The 15,852-nt window shown below is 48.9% G+C and overlaps 1 protein-coding gene across 2 annotated transcripts in view; it reads left to right on the top strand.

The window, feature by feature from the left end:
- PC (pyruvate carboxylase) overlaps window positions 1-15,852 on the top strand; it is a 916,513-nt gene that overhangs the window by 567,079 nt on the left and 333,582 nt on the right. The gene's annotated exons all lie outside the window — the stretch shown is intronic.

Raw genomic sequence — 15,852 nt, 5'->3', positions numbered from 1 at the left:
GAATTTATTCTTCCTATCCAAGAAAGACCGGGTTTATCCCATTTTCTTAGGTCTGCTGCTAGAGTTTTGAGTAGAGGGGGGTAGTTCCATTTATATAGAGCAGAAATGGAGGTGGTTAGGTTGATACCTAAGTAGGTTATGTAGTGTTGTTTATATTGAAATTGGAAGTTAAGGTTTAGTAATTTTTTGAGGTTTTCCGGGGTGTTTATGAACGCTATATACGACTTATCTGTATTTACTCTGAGTCCTGAGTGTTCCGCCCACTTGTCTAATGTGCTCATTAAATTCGGTAGGGATATTAATGGTTGGGTTATGGTTAGCAGAAGGTCGTCCGCAAATAAGCTTATTTTGAATTCTTTATCTCCCATCTTTACTCCCCTCACATTTGGATTGGTGCGGATAGCTGTAGCCAGCAGCTCAATAGCCAGAGCAAATAGAGCCGGGGAAAGGGGGCAGCCCTGTCTGGTCCCTCTATGGATTTTGATAGGGGTTTCTTTTGTGGTGGGGAGTTTTAGAAACATAGATGGTGTTGAGTATAGTGCCCTAATAGCGGATAAAAATGGTCCCTTGATCCCGTTGCGCTGGCGGACCCAGAAAAGATAGTTCCATGATAAAGTGTCAAATGCCTTTTCTAGGTCTAGTGCCAGTAATGTCATTTGGGTATTTAATTTTGATACGTGATCTATAACATTTAGTACCTTGCGTATGTTGTCAGAAGCTTGTCTCGATGGTATGAATCCGACTTGGTCTTTATGGACTAGAGAGGGGAGAAAATGATTTAACCGCATGGCGAGAATGGATGTAAATAGTTTATAATCTAGATTGAGCAATGAGATGGGTCTATAGTTTTTAGGTGATAAGTGGTCCTTATTTTCTTTTGGGATTACCGTTAGTTGAGAGTCAAGGAATTCATTAGGTGGGTTTTCCCCTTTCATAAGATTCCGGAAGATTTTTTCTAAAGGTTGTATGAGGATATCTTTGAATTTTTTGTAATAGAGGGCAGTAAATCCGTCAGGACCGGGCACTTTTCCTAATTTAAGATTTTTTTATAGCTGCGGCTATTTCCTCTCATGATATTTCGGTATTTAATTGGGCCAGTTGGGAACTTGAGAGGGAGGGAAGTTTCAGAGCGTTTAGAAGTGATGTCATTGGAGGTGGGGCTTTATTTGGTTGGGCCCTATAGAGTTTATCGTAGTAGTTTTGGAATGTGTCATATATTAGGTTTGGATTGGAGGTTACTTTTCCTTGGTGTGTACTTATTTTGAAGACATTGTTGACTCTAGCTCTGTTTCTCAGGCTAGCGGCTAGGAGTCGGTCCGGTTTGTTGGCGAGTTTGTAGTACGTCGCCCCAGTCCACTGGAGAGCTTTTTCTACCTGTTGTGACAGAAGTATGTTTATTTGCAGTTTAATATCTTTGATTGATTTTGTTGTTGCCAGGTAGGGGTGTCGTTGGTTCAATGCCTGTAGGAGGAGAAGTTTTTTTTCTAGGTCAAGGAGTGCTTGACCCCTCTCTCTCTTTCTTCTGGATGCTAGTTTAATTAGGTGGCCCCTAATAGAGGCCTTATGTGCTAGCCAAATCCACATGGGGGATGAATTGTGCTCGGTGTTTAATTCAAAATATTCTGTGATGTCTTTTGTAATTTGGGTGAGCATATTTAGGTCTCTCAATATTGACTCATTTAGTCGCCATCTAGTTTTTGTGTGGGTACTTGCTGTCCAAATCATGGAGGATAATACTACATCGTGGTCCGACCATGAGCAAGGGATGTGTCTAATCTGTGCTAATGTCGGTAGGAGGGATGTTGAGACTAAAATGTAATCTAGTCTGGAATATAGATGCGCTGTCGGAGAGTAATACGTGTATCCCCTTTTAGGGCCATGCAATTCTCTCCAGCAGTCGACTATTGAGAGCGATGACGTAGAGTCCTCCCACCTCTTTCCTTGTATTCCAGAGAGCCTATCAGGGTTGGTCGCCGTCCTATCTAATTTCGGGGAAAATGGGAGATTAAAGTCCCCTGCCCATATCAGTTTTGCTAGTGGGTACTGTTTTAGTTTCTTGCTGAGTAGCAGAAGCGTAGGGAGAGGGTTTTCTGCCGGAGCATATACATTTACGAATGCTACCTGTTGGTCATAAAGTATGCCTAATACTATACAGAAACGCCCTTCCTTATCTGTTTCCACCTGTTTTATGTTCAGAGGTAGGGAGTTGTGAAAGAGAGTTAAGACCCCTCTACGTTTTGTGGGGGCAGAAGAAGTATAAAATCTAGAATATTGTGGGTGGAAAAATTTAGGGGTAGAGGTTTGGGAGAAATGGGTTTCTTGGATACATATCACTTCTGGGCGATGTTTTTTTATAGCAGAGGAAAGCCTGTTTACGCTTCTGAGGGGAGTTGAAGCCCCTAACGTTGTGAGAAATTACTTGTACCATGAGGGAGGTAATTCAATCGCTTTTGACCTTTTTTGTGGATTTAGTTTCTCTGGTTGGGTGTTAGAGCATGTAGGGAATTTGTGTTTACCTGACGACCTAGGGAGGGGGGGGGGGGCTGAGTGTTAACAAACTTCTCAGTTTTGGGGTTAACATAAACTGGTGAACTGGGGGAAGGGTCCTAAGACTCCATCGGGGATGACTGAATACGTTCCCCATTCGTGGGTGTTCGGCAGTAGAGGTGAGCGAGCGTACTCGTCCGAGCTTGATACTCGTTCGAGTATTAGCGTGTTCAAGATGCTCGTTACTCGAGACGAGCACCATGCGATGTTCGAGTTACTTTCACTTTCATCTCTGAGACATTTGCGTGCTTTTCTGTCCAATAGAAAGACATGGAAGGCATTACAACTTCCTCCTGTGATGTTCCAGCCCTATACCACCCCCCTGCAGTGAGTGGCTGGGGAGATCAGGTGTCACCCGAGTATTTAAATCTGCCCGCCCACGGCTCGCCACAGATGCATTCTGACAGAGATCAGGGACAGTGCTGCTGCTGTTATAGGGAGAGCGTTAGGAGTTATTTTAGGCTTCAAGAACCCCAACGGTCCTTCTTAGGGCCACATCTGACCGTGTGCAGTACTGTTGAGGCCGCTTTTAGCAGTGTTGCACAATTTTTTTTTTTGTATATCGGGCGTGCAGAGCATTGCGTCCTCAGTCTGCAGTCTTTGCACAGAGTATAGGGCCAGTACTGGTGAGGCAGGGAAAGAGATATACGTCACTGTATCACTTCTGCTAGATGCATGTAGATACTTTGTTGCGTACGTCACTGTATCACTTCTACTAGATGCATGTAGATACTTTGTTGCGTACACCACTGTATCACTTCTACTAGACGCATGTAGATACTTTGTTGCGTACGTCACTGTATCACTTCTATTAGATGCATCTAGATACTTTGTTGCGTACGTCACTGCATCACTTCTACTAGACGCATGTAGATACTTTGTTGCGCACGTCACTGTATCACTTCTACTAGACACATGTAGATACTTTGGTGCGTACGTCACTGTATCACTTCTACTAGACGCATGTAGATACTTTGTTGTGTATGTCACTGTATCACTTCTACTAGACGCATGTAGATACTTTGTTGTGTACGTCACTGTATCACTTCTACTAGACGCATGTAGATACTTTGTTGCGTACGTCACTGTACTCAAGCTGATATAGGCAGTTGGCTTTTTCAAAAAAATTGGGGAAAAATACTATATTTGGGCTGCCTGTGACCGTGTACAGTTTACTGCGTGTCTGCTGGGGGTAGTAGTCCTAATTAATACGCAGCTAAGCGTTACAGCAGGCTTGCGCAAAATTGTTTCCTGCCTCTGCTGTCTCCATTACATCACCGCCATCATCCCGGCAGAGGGAATCAGTATACATAATATTATACGCTGCCTACAGTATCTGTCTGCTGGGGGTAGAAGTCCTAATTAATACGCAGCTAAGCGTTACAGCAGCCTTGCGCAAAATTGTTTCTTGCCTCTGCTGTCTCCGTTAAATAACTGCCGTCATCCCAGCAGAGGGAATCAGTATACATAATATTATACGCTGCCTACAGTATCTGTCTGCTGGGGGTAGAAGTCCTAATTAATACGCAGCTAAGCGTTACAGCAGGCTTGCGCAAAATAGTTTCCTGCCTCTGCTGTCTCCGTTACATCACCGCCGTCATCCCGGCAGAGGGAAACAGTATACATAATATTATACGCTGCCTACAGTATCTGTCTGCTGGGGGTAGAAGTCCGAATTAATACGCAGCTAAGCGTTACAGCAGGCTTGCGCAAAATAGTTTCTTGCCTCTGCTGTCTCCGTTACATCACCGCCATCATCCCGGCAGAGGGAATCAGTATACATAATATTATACGCTGCCTACAGTATCTGTCTGCTGGGGGTAGAAGTCCTAATTAATACGCAGCTAAGTGTTACAGCAGCCTTGCACAAAATAGTTTCCTGCCTCTGCTGTCTCCGTTACATCACCGCCGTCATCCCGGCAGAGGGAAACAGTATACATAATATTGTACGCTGCCTACAGTATCTGTCTGCTGGGGGTAGAAGTCCTAATTAATGCGCAGCTAAGCGTTACAGCAGGCTTGCGCAAAATTGTTTCCTGCCTCTGCTGTCTCCATTACATCACCGCCGTCATCTCGGCAGAGGGAATCAGTATACATAATATTATACGCTGCCTATAGTATCTGTCTGCTGGGGGTAGAAGTCCTAATTAATACGCAGCTAAGCGTTCCAGTAGCCTTGCGCAAAATAGTTTCCTGCCTCTGCTGTCTCCGTTACATCACCGCCGTCATCCCAGCAGAGGGAAACATTATATATAATATTATACACTGCCTACAGTATCTGTCTGCTGGGGGTAGAAGTCCTAATTAATACGCAGCTAAGCGTTACAGCAGCCTTGCACAAAATAGTTTCCTGCCTCTGCTGTCTCCGTTACATCACCGCCGTCATCCCGGCAGAGGGAAACAGTATACATAATATTGTACGCTGCCTACAGTATCTGTCTGCTGGGGGTAGAAGTCCTAATTAATATGCAGCTAAGCGTTACAGCAGGCTTGCGCACAATAGTTTCCTGCCTCTGCTGTCTCCGTTACATCACCGCCGTCATCCCGGCAGAGGGAATCAGTATGCATAATATTATACACTGCCTACAGTATCTGTCTGCTGGGGGTAGAAGTCCTAATTAATACGCAGCTAAGCGTTAGAGCAGGCTTGCGCAAAATTGTTTCCTGCCTCTGCTGTCTCCGTTACATCACCGCCATCATCCTGGCAGAGGGAATCAGTATACATAATATTATACGCTGCCTACAGTATCTGTCTGCTGGGGGAAGAAGTCTCCTAATTAATACGCAGCTAAGCGTTACAGCAGGCTTGCGCAAAATTGTTTCCTGCCTCTGCTGTCTCCGTTACATCACCGCCGTCATCCCGGCAGAGGGAAACAGTATACATAATATTATACGCTGCCTACAGTATCTGTCTGCTGGGGGTAGAAGTCCTAATTAATACGCAGCTAAGCGTTACAGCAGCCTTGCGCAAAATAGTTTCCTCCCTCTGCTGTCTCCGTTACATCACCGCCGTCATCCCGGCAGAGGGAAACAGTATATATAATATTATACGCTGCCTACAGTATCTGTCTGCTGGGGGTAGAAGTCCTAATTAATACGCAGCTAAGCATTACAGCAGGCTTGCGCAAAATTGTTTCCTGCCTCTGCTGTATCCATTACATCACCGCCGTCATCCCGGCAGAGGGAAACAGTATACATAATATTATACGCTGCCTACAGTATCTGTCTGCTGTATCAGTTCAGCATTTAAAAAAATAGAAGCAAAATACTTAAAGGGGTTGTCCCGCGGCGAAACAGGTTTTTTTTCTTTTCAACCCCCCCCCCCCCGTTCGGCGCGAGACAACCCCGATGCAGGGGTTAAAAAAGAACACCGGAGAGTGCTAACCTGAATCCCCGCGCTCCGGTTACTTCTTACTTACCTGCTGAAGATGGCCGCCGGGATCTTCACCCTCGGTGGACCGCAGGGCTTCTGTGCGGTCCATTGCCGATTCCAGCCTCCTGATTGGCTGGAATCGGCACGTGACGGGGCGGAGCTACAAGGAGCCGGCATCCAGCACGAGCGGCTTCATTGAGGAAAGAAGAAGACCCGGACTGCGCAAGCGCGGCTAATTTGGCCATTAGACGGCGAAAATTAGTCGGCTCCATGGAAACGAGGACGCTAGCAACGGAGCAGGTAAGTGAAAAACTTCTTATAACTTCTGTATGGCTCATAATTAATGCACAATGTACATTACAAAATGCATTAATATGGCCATACAGAAGTGTATAGACCCACTTGCTGCCGCGGGACAACCCCTTTAAGGCCTACTACTGGCCTTTGGCCACTTGACTGCTTCTGAGCTGTGATTTCCACTAGCTCAGTGATACGCACCTACGTCTCACTACAGGCGTGCGCAAAATTATTTCCTGGCTCTGCTGTGCGTTCCGTAAGTGAAGTCAGCCTCCAACCACAGGCCAATAAGCGGCACATTTAATTACAGCGTTCTGCTTTTGCTCTACTCGTAATACACCATGCTGAGGGGTAGGGGTAGGCCTAGAGGACGTGGACGCGGGCGAGGACGCGGAGGCCCAAGTCAGGGTGTGGGCACAGGCTGAGCTCCTGATCCAGGTGTATCGCAGCCAACTGCTGCGGAATTAGGAGAGAGGCATGTTTCTGGCGTCCCCAGAATCATCTCACAATTAATGGGTCCACGCGGTAGACCTTGATTAGAAAATGAGCAGTGTGAGCAGGTCCTGTCGTGGATGGCAGAACGTGCATCCAGCAATCTATCGACCACCAAGAGTTCTACGCCGTCCACTGCTGCAACTCTGAATCCTCTGGCTGCTGCTCCTCCTTCCTCCCAGCCTCCTCACTCCATTACAATGACACATTCTGAGGAGCAGGCAGACTCCCAGGAACTGTTCTCGGGCCCCTGCCCAGAATGGGCAGCAATAGTTCCTCTCCCACCGGAGGAGTTTGTCGTGACCGATGCCCAACCTTTGGAAAATTCCTGCGGTCCGGGGGATGAGGCTGGGGACTTCCAGCAACTGTCTCAAGAGCTTTCAGTGGGTGAGGAGGACGATGACGATGAGACACAGTTGTCTATCACTCAGGTAGCAGTAATTGCAGTAAGTCCGAGGGAGGAGCGCACAGAGGATTCGGAGGAAGAGCAGCTGGACGATGAGGTGACTGACCCCACCTGGTTTGCTAAGCCTACTGAGGACAGGTCTTCAGAGGGGGAGGCAAGTGCAGCAGCAGGGCAGGTTGGAAGAGGCAGTGCGGTGGCCAGGGGTAGACCGAATAATCCACCAACTGTTTCCCAAAGCGCCCCCTCGCGCCATGCCACCCTGCAGAGGCCGAGGTGCTCAAAGGTCTGGCAGTTTTTCACTGAGAGTGCAGACGACCGACGAACTGTGGTGTGCAAGGTTTTTCGCGCCAAGATCAGCCGTGGAGCCACCACCACTACCTCCGGTTTGCACCACTACCTCTCCCCCTGTGCCCCAACCTGCCACTGAGATCCAGCCCCCCTCCCTGGACACAGGCACTACCGTCTCCCGGCCTGCACCCACACCCTCACCTCCGCTGTCCTCGGCCCCATCCAGCAATGTCTCTCAGCGCACCATCCAGCCGTCGCTAGCGCAAGTGTTGGAGTGCAAGCGCAAGTACGCTGCCACGCACCCGCACGCTCAAGCGTTAAATGTGCACATAGCCAAATTGATCAGCCTGGAGATGCTGCCGTATAGGCTTGTGGAAACGGAGGCTTTCAAAAACATGATGGCAGCGGTGGCCCTGTGCTACTCGGTTCCCAGTCGCCACTACTTTTCTTGATGTGCCGTCCCAGCCCTGCACGACCACGTCTCCCGCAACATTGTACGTGCCCTCACCAACGCGGTTACTGCCAAGGTCCACTTAACAATGGACACGTGGACAAGCACAGGCGGGCAGGGCCTCTATATCTCCCTGACGGCACATTGGGTGAATTTAGTGGAGGCTGGGACCGAGTCAGAGCCTGGGACCGCTCACGTCCTACCCACCCCCAGAATTGCGGGCCCCAGCTCGGTGCTGGTATCTGCGGCGGTGTATGCTTCCTCCACTAAACCACCCTCCTCCTCCTCCTCCTATGCAACCTCTGTCTCGCAATCAAGATGTGTCAGCAGCAGCACGTAGCCAGCAGTCGGTGTCGCGCGTCGTGGCAGCACAGCGGTGGGCAAGCGTCAGCAGTCCGTGCTGAAACTACTCCGCTTAGGAGAGAAGAGGCACACGGCCAACAAACTGCTGCAGGGTCTGACAGAGCAGACCGACCGCTGGTTTTCGCCGCTGAGCCTCCAACCGGGCATGGTCGTGTGTGACAACGGCCGTAACCTGGTGGCGGCTCTGCAGCTCGGCAGCCTCACGCACGTGCCATGCCTGGCCCACGTCTTTAATTTGGTGGTTCAGCGCTTTCTGAAAAGCTACCCACGCTTGTCAGACCTGCTCGTAAAGGTGCGCCAGCTCAGCGCATATTTCCGCAAGTCCAAGACGGACGCTGCCACCCTGCAACATCGGTTTAATCTGCCAGTGCACCGACTGCTGTGCGACGTGCCCACACGGTGGAACTCTACGCTCCACATGTTGGCCAGGCTCTATGAGCAGCGTAGAGCTATAGTGGAATACCAACTCCAACATGGGCGGCGTAGTGGGAGTCAGCCTCCTCAATTCTTTACAGAAGAGTGGGCCTGGTTGGCAGACATCTGCCAGGTCCTTGGAAACTTTGATGAGTCTACCTAGATGGTGAGCGGCGATGCTGCAATCATTAGCGTCACCATTCCTCTGCTATGCCTCTTGAGAAGTTCCCTGCAAAGCATAAAGGCAGACGCTTTGTGCTCGGAAACGGAGGCGGGGGAAGACAGTATGTCGCTGGATAGTCAGAGCACCCTCATGTCTATATCTCAGCGCGTTGAGGAGGAGGAGGGGGAAGAGACAGCTTGGCCCACTGCTGAGGGTACCCATGCTGCTTGCCTGTCATCCTTTCAGCGTGTATGGCCTGAGGAGGAGGAGGAGGACCCTGAAAGTGATCTTCCTAGTGAGGACAGCCATGTGTTGCGTACAGGTACCCTGGCACACATGGCGGACTTCATGTTAGGATGCCTTTCTCGTGACCCTCGCGTTACACGCATTCTGGCCACTACGGATTACTGGGTGTATACACTGCTCGACCCACGGTATAAGGAGAACCTTTCCACTCTCATACCCGAAGAGGAAAGGGGTTCGAGAGTGATGCTATACCACAGGACTCTGGTGGACAAACTGATGGTAAAATTCCCATCCGACAGCGCTAGTGGCAGAAGGCGCAGTTCCGAGGGCCAGGTAGCAGGGGAGGCGCGGAGATCAGACAGCATGTACAGCACAGGCAGGGGAACACTATGCAAGGCCTTTGACAGCTTTATGGCTCCCCAGCAAGACTGTGTCACCGCTCTCCAGTCAAGGCTGAGTCGGCGGGAGCACTGTAAAAGGATGGTGAGGGGGAGTACGTAGCCGATCGCACGACCGTCCTACGTAACGCCTCTGCCCCCTACAACTACTGGGTGTCGAAGCTGGACACATGGCCTGAACTCGCGCTGTATGCCCTGGGGAGGTGCTTGCTTGTCCTGCGGCTAGCGTCTTGTCAGAGAGGGTGTTTAGTGCGGCTGGGGGAATAATCACGGATAAGCGTACCCGCCTGTCAACCGACAGTGCCGACAGACTTACAATCATAAAGATGAACAAAGCCTGGATTTCCCCAGAGTTCTCTTCTCCACCAGCGGACAGCAGCGATCCCTAAACAATACGTAGGCTTCACCCGCGGATGGAAGCATCGTTCTCTATCACCATAAAAATCGGGGACCTTTTAGCTTCATCATTCTGTGTATTATATTCATGCTCCTCCTCCTGAAACCTCACGTAATCACGCCGAACGGGCAATTTTTCTTAGGCCCACAAGGCTCAGTCATATAACTTTTGTAAACAATGTTTATACATTTCAATTCTCAATTCAATAAAGTGTTGAAACTTGCACCTGAACCAATTTTTATTTTAACTGGGCTGCCTACAGGCCTAGTTACAAATTAAGCCACAGTAACCAAAGCGATTAATGGGTTTCACCTGCCCTCTTGGTTGGGCATGGGCAATTTTTCTGAGGTACATTTGTACTGTTGGTACACCAATTTTTTTGGGCCCTCGCCTACATTGTAATCCTAGTAATTTTTAGCCCACCTGCATTAAAGCTGACATTACCTCAGCTGTGCTGGGCACTGCAATGGGATATATTTATGTACCGCCGGTGGGTTCCAGGGAGCCACCCATGCTGTGTGTCCACAGGGACTTCACATTAGGGATTTGTACCTGCCAGTGACTATGTATTAAAAACCCCGGTCAGACTGGGGCATGCAGTGTGGGCCGAAGCCCACCTTCATTTAACATGACATTACATCAGCGGTGCTGGGCATTGCAATGGGATATATTTATGTACCACCGGTGGGTTCCAGGGAGCCACCCATGCTGTGGGTCCACAGGGAGTTGTAACTGCATGTGTCCACTTCTAAATAACCCCAGTCTGACTGGGGCATGCAGTGTGGGCCGAAGCCCACCTGCATTTAACATGACATTACATCAGCTGTGCTGGGGACTGCAATGGGATATATTTATGTACCGCCGGTGGGTTCCAGGGAGCCACCCATACTGTCGGTCCACACGGAGTTGTAACTCCATGTGTCCACTTCTAAAGAACCCCAGACTGACTGGGGCATGCAGTGTGGGACGAAGCCCACCTGCATTAAACCTGATGTTACCTCAGCTGTGATGGGCAATGCAATGGGATTTATTTATGTACCGCCGGTGAGTTCCAGGGAGCCACCCATGTTGTGGGTCTACAGGGACTTCACATTAGGGATTTGTACCTGCCAGTGTCTATGTATTAAAAACCCCGGTCAGACTGGGGCATGCAGTGTGGGCCGAAGACCACCTGCATTTAATCGGACGTTACCTCAGCTGTGATGGGCAATGCAATGGGATATATTTATGTACCGCCGGTGGCTTCCTGGGACCCACCCATGCTGTCGGTCCACACGGAGTTGTAACTGCATGTGTCCACTTCTAAAGAACCCCAGTCTGACTGGGGCATGCAGTGCGGGCAGAAGCCCACCTGCATTAAATCTGACGTTACCTCAGCTGTGCTGGGCACTGCAATGGGATATATTTATGTACCGCCGGTGGCTTCCTGGGACCCACCCATGCTGTCGGTCCACACGGAGTTGTAACTGCATGTGTCCACTTCTAAAGAACCCCAGTCTGACTGGGGCATGCAGTGTGGGCCGAAGCCCACCTGCATTTAACATGACATTACATCAGCTGTGCTGGGCACTGCAATGGGATACATTTATGTACAGCTGTTGGGTTCCAGGGAGCCACCCATGCTGTGGCTGCACACAGAATTCCCATTTCGGAGTTGTACCTGCCTGTGACTATTTATAAAAAACACCGGTCTGACTGGGGCATGCAGACACTTTGACAGAATGAATAGTGTGTGGCACATGGGTTCCCCATTGCTATGCCCACGTGTGCAGCTCTTGATGGAGATGGCACAGGATTGGAATTCTCATTGCTTCTATACAGCATTATGGGCTATCGCCCCACCCCTTTTAAAGAGGGTCGCTGCCTGGCCGTGCCAACCCTCTGCAGTGTGTGCCTGCGGTTCCTCCTCATGGCAGACGCACTCATAAATAGACATGAGGGTGGTGTGGCTATGAGGCCAGCGTGTGGCATGAGGGCAGCTGAAGGCTGCGCAGGGACACTTTGGTTTGCGCTGTGGACACTGGGTCGTGCGGGGGGGTTGGGCAGCATGTAACCCAGGAGAAGTGGCAGCGGAGTGTCATGCAGGCAGTGATTGTGCTTTGTTGGAGGTAGTGTGGTGCTTAGCTAAGGTATGCCTTGCTAATGAGGGTTTTTCAGAAGTAAAAATTGTTGGGAGGGGGGGCCCACTCTTGCTGCTATTGTGGCTTAATAGTGGGACCTGGGAACTTGAGATGCAGCCCAACATGTAGCCCGTCGCCTGCCCTATCCGTTGCTGTGTCGTTTCCATCACTTTCTTGAATTGCCCAGATTTTCACAAATGAAAACCTTGGCGAGCATTGGCGATACACAAAAAAACTCGAGTCGCCCATTGAATTCAATGGGGTTCGTTACTCGAAACGAACCCTTGAGCATCGCGAAAATTTCGTCTCGAGTAATGAGCACCCGAGCATTTTGGTGCTCGCTCATCTCTATTCGGCAGTCATCTTTTTGTGGGGCAACGCGGAAAGCAGGGCCGGACCCGCACTGTTTGTCAACTAATCAAAGCAAATAAGAAGTTCAACATCCCTTATCATTAAGACGTGTCCGCGGGATCCCTGTCCCCAGCCCGGTGTTTTTCCGGGTAGGGGGGAGTGAAGCCGCAGGTCGCGGAGCTTAGATAAACTGATTAGATCAAAACCAGAAAATAACATATAATGTGTCTATGTTAAACTAGACTAACTATTATGGAATACTCTTGGTTTAAGGCTTATGTAGACTTATGGTTCTACCTAATTAGACTATTGTCTACTATAGTGTTAGTGTCAGGTGTGTCCATAGTCCTTAGCCATCCGAGGGTGACCCATCAAATGGTTCATGCTCACGTGTCTTGAGTCGGTCTTGGCCTGGCTGGGGTAGAGGTTGGTCTGGGTGGTCTTCTGGTCGGTCCTGTGGTAGTCCAATTTCTCCTGGGACGTTGTGGTAGACCTCTCGGGGGAGCCGTATCCGTGACTGGTATGCAAGCTGTCTCCGCAGCTTGGTAGGCTTCTTGTAGGGTTTTTGCTGTGTATGATCTCCCTTGGTGTTGGAATACAAGGGCAAAGGGGAAGCCCCATTTGTATTTTATGTTAGCTGCTTGTAATGCTTGGGTCACAGGCCGTAGTGACCTGCGTTTTGCTAGTGTAATCGGGGCTATATCAGCGTACAGTTGGACTAAGGCTGGTAGTCCTGGGAGGTGGGAGAGTTGTCTGGCTGCTGTTAGGATTTGGTCTCGTATTTCACTGTGGTGCATTTTCAGAATTACATCTCGGGGTAGCTCCAGATTGGGAGGACGCGTCAAGGCCCGGTGTATTGTATCAATTTTAGATGTGGGGGGCCGGCATGGTCCAGCACCCTAGGGAGGTACTCGTGGCAATTTGCAGTGTTGGGTACCTTTCTTCAGGGTAATTGAGTGTATGGCTTTATGGCGTATATGCTTCTGAAGTTGTGGGGCCACGTCTGTTGCAGCTTGAGTGATCAGCTTGTTATGCGATCCCCCTTTTTAGGTACGGTGGTAACGTGCAGGCTCAGTTGCCTCATTTTAGTGGGCCTGTATTATTGTGGCTATATGGGCAGCTACTCTAGACGCTTGCATTCCAGCAGTCTTGCCGCAATTAAGTGGTCTCCCTCTGGCTTGGGGTCTTGTTGTTTGCTTTTCAGCACATTCTTATTTCCCCTCCCCCCGGTGCCCGGATATCCCCACACCGGAGGGCTGGAGTACTACAGGCTATCGGTATGAGGATGTCCAGGGGGGATCCTAGTGAGTCCCTCGCTCCTTCTCCTCACCTTCTGCTGACCTTTTCTGCCGTTCTGTGTTTGGTGGGTGCCGGTGGTAGTGTGGGGGGCGCCGCGTCCGCACTGTGCCCTCCCGCTGTGTCTGACTCTGCTGCCGAGGGAGGGGGCCCGGTGGTAGCACCGGGTTCCCCAGTGTCTCCGCTGGTGGGTCCGGTGGCTCCCCTGTCTCCTGCTGCGCTCCGGTTGGTCCTTCCGCTCGCACCGGCTCGCGGCGTCCCAAAATTTAGGCCGAGGATTCGGCAGCGGAAGTAGGCACCGATCCGTGGCTCTCTCAGTGCTGAGGGTTGTAGCGGTATAGGTCCGGGGGTTCTCGGAGGTTCTGGAGAGGTTGGAATCCCCTCTTTATCTGGGCTTTCTGAGGAGCCCCAGAAGTGTGCCTCCTCTCTCCTGCGTGGCTAGCTCCGCCCCCCAGAAAGTTTTTTTTTAATACCTAATTTGTGTCTCCTCCCTTTCAGTTCTCTAGAAGAACCTTGTAAAAGGTTTTGCATAGCCAAGTGATTCTGACATTGTTTTTTTTACCACATATTGTACTTCATTTAGGTGGTAACAATAGACCAATAGATTTTGTGTATTTTAAAAGCACCAAAATTTTTAATATGTGCAAACATACTGTACAAATTTTTGATAAGATATATATAGTAGAATCTCAACTACGTCATTAATCCGTCCGGAAGCAATGGACTTTAGTAGAAATCAATGTTAGTTGAGAACATTATTTTCATTGGAATTAATGTAAATCCAATTATTTGGTTCTAGACTTTCCAAAAAACACAGCAAACCCCATTTAATAGAGAATAACTCTGGTCTTTAACACCAAAAACAGTAACAATACTGAACAAATAAAAAACACAACTGTAAAGAATAAATTAACATTTAACAGGTTTTTGGACATTTAGCATACAGTGCTTTGACATAAGACTGCAGGGACATCATTATAGCAGTACGTATCACTGCGTTATCTGTGCTTTTGACATAGGACTGCAGTATTTATTTGCAAATGTTTCTTTACTGTACTCATCTGTACAGTACTTACATTTTGCAGTACAGTGGGGATTCAGGAGGCAGGCAGCGTTCAGCCGGCACTTTATGGATTCAGCCGCTGTACTGTGTCAGGAGGCAGACAGGCACAGCAATGTTCAGCCGGCACTGTGGAGAGGGGAGGCGGTGGAGAAGGCGTGTGCTGATGCAGGAGAAGCAGGAAGTGACAGGCATCAGCTGCGCACCATCTCACTGAGTGGCGCCTGGGGTCATGGAGCCGTCGGCGCCCTTATCTGAGGAATGCAACTTGTTTGAGAGACCGCCACAGCCCTGACACATCGATTTAAGTTCAAAACAGTGTTACTTAAGAGCAATGCTACTCAAGGGTTTACTGTATTTCCATCTGTTTACTTTATTCTAGAAGCACATTTGAAAAACTTTAGTTTTTTTTTAACCATTTAGAGACGTACAAATTTAACATTAATTACAATTTTGAGGAACATTCTCCTATACCTAGCCAAGATTGCAAAGGCATTGCATAGGTGTCAGAATGATTGCTACCCCCACAAATTCCATTTTAAGAAATATACCGCTCAATGTATTCACTGAGGAGTGTCATGAGTATTTTGAGGCCACAGTTTCTTTTCAGGAGTTAATGCAATTTAGAGGAGGAAAAACAAAATGTGATATTTTTGGAAATATGTAATTTTAAAGACAGTTTTTTTGCTATTGTGCACGTGAAAATGAGGATTTGCACCTAAAAATGGATACCTCTATTTGTTCTGTGTGCAGAAACATACCCATTGTGTCTCTAATCTTATGCCTGGACAGGCAATGGGGCCCAAACCGAAAGAAGTAGCCGGTGGCTTTCAGAACAGAAACTTTGCTGGAAGGTGCCTCAGGCCTCATTGCACACTTGTCGAGCATTTGAACTAGCAAAACGATAGATAACCTCCGCTATTGACCCCGTTTTGAAAACTACACATCTTATCGAATTCAAAAGAGTCAAAGTTTGCAACAGCACCCCTCAAAACCCGTGGTCAGGGGTGGAAATGCAAAAAGCAATAGTGCCGTGCACGTTGCGTCTGAGCCCAGACCTTTCAATGGGCTCAACAAATATAGGTATAAGAGAAAAAAGGAGGACCAGCAGCACTGTGCAAAATACTTAATGTAAGGAGGAGATCCACCACAGAGAAGAAAAGTAGAAAAAGGCGTACCTTTATTAAATA

This window comes from Eleutherodactylus coqui, chromosome 11 (assembly GCF_035609145.1).
Source record: "Eleutherodactylus coqui strain aEleCoq1 chromosome 11, aEleCoq1.hap1, whole genome shotgun sequence".
NCBI classification, from domain to species: Eukaryota; Metazoa; Chordata; class Amphibia; order Anura; family Eleutherodactylidae; genus Eleutherodactylus; species Eleutherodactylus coqui.
Note: the sequence above shows the minus strand (reverse complement) of the source record. Positions and strands in the feature narration are given on the sequence as shown.